The sequence below is a fragment of the Etheostoma cragini genome, chromosome 10 (assembly GCF_013103735.1).
Source record: "Etheostoma cragini isolate CJK2018 chromosome 10, CSU_Ecrag_1.0, whole genome shotgun sequence".
In the NCBI taxonomy this organism is placed as follows: Eukaryota; Metazoa; Chordata; class Actinopteri; order Perciformes; family Percidae; genus Etheostoma; species Etheostoma cragini.
The window spans coordinates 2,494,133-2,498,152 of NC_048416.1; the positions used below are offsets into that span (position 1 = coordinate 2,494,133).

Sequence of the window (4,020 nt, forward strand, 5' to 3'; positions counted from 1 at the left end):
TGTAATTTGACCCATTTTCTTAACAAAAGTAAAAGAAAAGGTCCAGAATCCGGGTCAGCTCCTCGGCTCATGTAGCACTTCAAATGAGCTCATAAACAGTGTGAATTTTATTAAATCTGCTATTTGCAAATGTCACCTCCTTTAACTATATTAACTTACAAAAAATCTGTATTTAAATGTTATGCTTTTACACAACCTGTCATTTAGCTTACAATTGCCATGCATGTCAAGGGTTGCATGCCTCCTGAGCAACTACGGGGGTTAAGGGTCTCATTCAGGGACACATTGGTTGATGTATCGCAGTGGGAATCGAACCCAGGTCTTGCACATCAAAGGCATGCGCCATATCCCTGCACCATCACCACCTACCATACACCCCTGTGTTAAAGCATCTGCTTGTTCTGGGGCCAACGTGGTAAAAGTACACAGACAGGAAGTCATTTCTCCTGCTAATCTAAGGCCATAAGATCTTAACGTGTCTTAAAGTGTCCCACATGTCACATTAACACTGTACACGTTTTGGGGTTCATCATCTTTGTTATGTGAATGTGGGGACAAAAGCTTTGAAACAATGTGTTTATACTGTACGAAAACCTGTTTCCCATCTTTAAGTTCTTCCGATCCAGAGTCCACAAAGTGTTAAATCCTAATTTGACGTAACTCGGATGTCTTAACAAAGGGTTCATCCAGCACTTGAGCGAACAACGTGATGTTCTATTTTTACCTCTGTGCTAAAATTACCAAGTCATTTATTTATGACAGTGCTGTTGCAATAATGCTTCTGTCTAAAAACACAAGCAGGGATAAGCTCAGGAGAGGAGAAACCCACTTATGAGCTGATTCACCCCATGCACGCACACACACACACACACACAGCCACACACACACACACAGCCACAAATACAGGGACAAAGACAACCTAATTAGACACTGTGGCAACCAGTAGCCTCCAAATGTCCAAAGAATCACAAGAACACAAATGTTTCATCCTATGGTCCCGTCTCTTTCTTACCTAGGGTTGGAAATGTTCATGCGCCAAACCTTATCGCAGAAATCCAAAATCCAAAAATCCAAGCCCGGATTTAGTCACGAGGTTAAAGGAACACTTCAACCACAGTCTATCACTTTTTAATATTATTTGCATCTACACTGAATGCTTTATAGAATTAGTTTGTACTCCATCTCTTCAGACAGGTCTGCTATGGTGAAGTTGAGTTGGGATGTAGTTTAACAATAGTATTAATAATATAATAGTATTAATAATAATTTTAACATTATACCTCTCTTTGCAGTACAAATTCAGCTTCATGTGTCGACTTCAATGCTCAAAACATCTTAATGTCCAATGAGTTCACTTGTACTTTTACCTATTTTAAATGCAAGACTTTTACTTGAGTGTCTTTGCTGTATGGTGAGTATGGAAGAGCATTAGGGCCACATGTGAAAAATGTATTTGAGTTCTAAGTTTAAAGTCAGAATTCTGAGAAAAAGTCCAAATTTAAATACATTTTTAACTTGTGGCTCTAATCCTGTTCCATAGGTGTTACTACTTCTACTTTAGTAAAAGATATGAAGACGTCTTTCAACATTGCATTACAGTGCATAGCATACATTTACACACCCATGCTAAAATTGACTAAAAAGAGGATTACAAATATATTTTGGAAATTGATATTATGCCTTCATTGAATCATGAATGAATAATGTATCGTGAATAAATAAATGTACTTCCTTAAAATACAGGGGGCATAAGTATACACCCCCCTATGTTAAATTCCCATAGAAGCAGGCAGATTTTTATTATTAAAGCCAATTATTTCATGGATCAGGATTCTATACATCCTGATAAAGTTCCATTGGTCTTTGGAATTAACATCCGCATGCCCTCCACCATACCAAGAGATTGGCATGGTGTTATTTCAGTCAGCCTAATAGCTGGTTTGATTTGCAGTGAAATATGATTTTATGTAAATGCAAATCTCTAGGTATGGTGAAGGGTATGAGATAATGTGTGTATTTTAAGGAAGAACATTTTTTTTTTTTTTATTGACGATGCATGTCGCGCTTGATGGTTTTTACAACTGCACTTGGGGACACATTCAAAGTTTTTGCAATTGTCCTATATTGACTGACCATCATTTATTTAAGTAATGATGGCCACTTGTTTCTCTTTACTTAGCTGATTGGTTCTTGCCATAAGATGAATTCTAACAGTTGTCTAATAGGGCCGTCGGCTGTGTATCAACCTGACTTCTGCACAACACAACTGATGGTCTCAATCCCCCTAATAAGGCAAGAAGGTCCACTAATTAACCCTGACAAGCCCCACCTGTGAAGTGAAAACCGTTTCAGGTGAAGCTCATTGAGAGAACCCCAAGGGTTTGCAGCGCTATCAAAAAAAGCAAAGGGTGGGTACTTTGAAGAAACTACAATTTAAGACATGTTTTCAGTTATTTCACACTTTTTTGTAAAGTACATAATTTCACATGTGTTCATTCATAGTGTAATGCCTTCAGTGATAATCTACACAGTAAATAGTCATGAAAATAAAGAAAACGCATTGAATCAGAAGGTGGGTCCAAACCTTTGGCCTGTACTATATACATACATATTTACATATACATGTATATACTGTAATTTTTCCTTTCTTGCAAAAACGGATGCTGGAAATTTTCCTTGCGGGAGTCATCCCAAAAGGATTAAAAAGAGAAGTCTAAGTCTAAATCTAAATATGTACATATATGTATATATATATATATATATATTTATATATATATCAAAACCTTAAATTGTAAGTCACAGAGTGCCAAAGTTTGATGCACAGACCCCTCGCCCCTTGAGAAATAATGAGACATTGGAAAAAACAGAGGCCAAACAGTGTTTTACTGTATATTTTAAATTTGCGGTATTGATTTAAAGGCAAGAGACATCAGGTGTCTCTCTTACTGTGATTACTGTCTTCTTATCAGAAGTGTCAAGTACAAATACTTTGTGACCTTACTAAAGTTGAAATGTTGGGTATCTATACTTTACCGGAGTAATTAATTTACAGCAGATTTTGTACTTCTACTCCTTACATTTTAAAAATAGCCTCATTACTCCTATTTCAGTTCGGCTTGTTTTCATTCCGGCTTGGGTTCGTTCAGAAAAAATAAAAACCCTATCCAGATAGATGGGATCCGGATAGAGTGACTCTGTTGCTTTCCCAGAATCCTACAGCTGAGCTTGGATGTACATTTACCTTCCTATAGAGGCTACATTAACATTTTATTATAGCATCATTCTGGCCTTTAGAAAAATGTTTTTAGCGGCCTAAGCTTTTGTCCTTAACAGCAATTTTTCCCCCTTAGATTAAAACTTTTGGACTTTAAATGCTTAAGTTGATACTTCAACTTCTACAGAAGTCTTTTTAAAACCCTAGTGTCCATACTTCTTCCTGAGTATTGAATGCAAATACCTTTTGACACCTCTGCTTACTATGTTGTACCATGGCTAATCCAGTAACCTCTCCCCTTGCTCCACTACACCCCCCATCTCACACATCTGACCCAAAACACAGGATCCATCTTGATGAGGCAGATCAGACTCTGTAGAACTGGCTGCAACCTCTGATGTGAAAGAATGGAGTACAAACTAATCCAGAACTCATTGCTACAGGCGTTGAGTTATTGATAGGGATTCTGGGTTTTGTTTTGTCCTGAGCAACATGTAGGTCTCTGTCTCCGCTGAGTTCAACTGGCCTTCACCGCCTTCCCCTCACCACTTTCTTTCCGTTTCACTCGGTGAGGTGTGTGGATGGCTCACATTCCCCAACTTAAAAAGTTCAAAACCAATCCTGTCTTACACCCCCAGGCAGTCTCGAGCCTAATGTACTGTAGGTCTTCTCTGATCATTGCTTTTGGTATTCCTTTTGAGATGCATTGACAGTTTCATCCTAAAATAGCATTATCTGATGCCTAAACATGCTCCTGTCACTGTATCTAGTGGTGCATACCTCAGTTCTTTACACCCCCCCCCCCC

General features: G+C 38.2%; 1 protein-coding gene across 2 annotated transcripts in view; it reads left to right on the plus strand.

The window, feature by feature from the left end:
* Window positions 1–4,020, plus strand: part of nrg2b (neuregulin 2b) — a 58,815-nt gene that overhangs the window by 2,420 nt on the left and 52,375 nt on the right. The window lies entirely within an intron of this gene.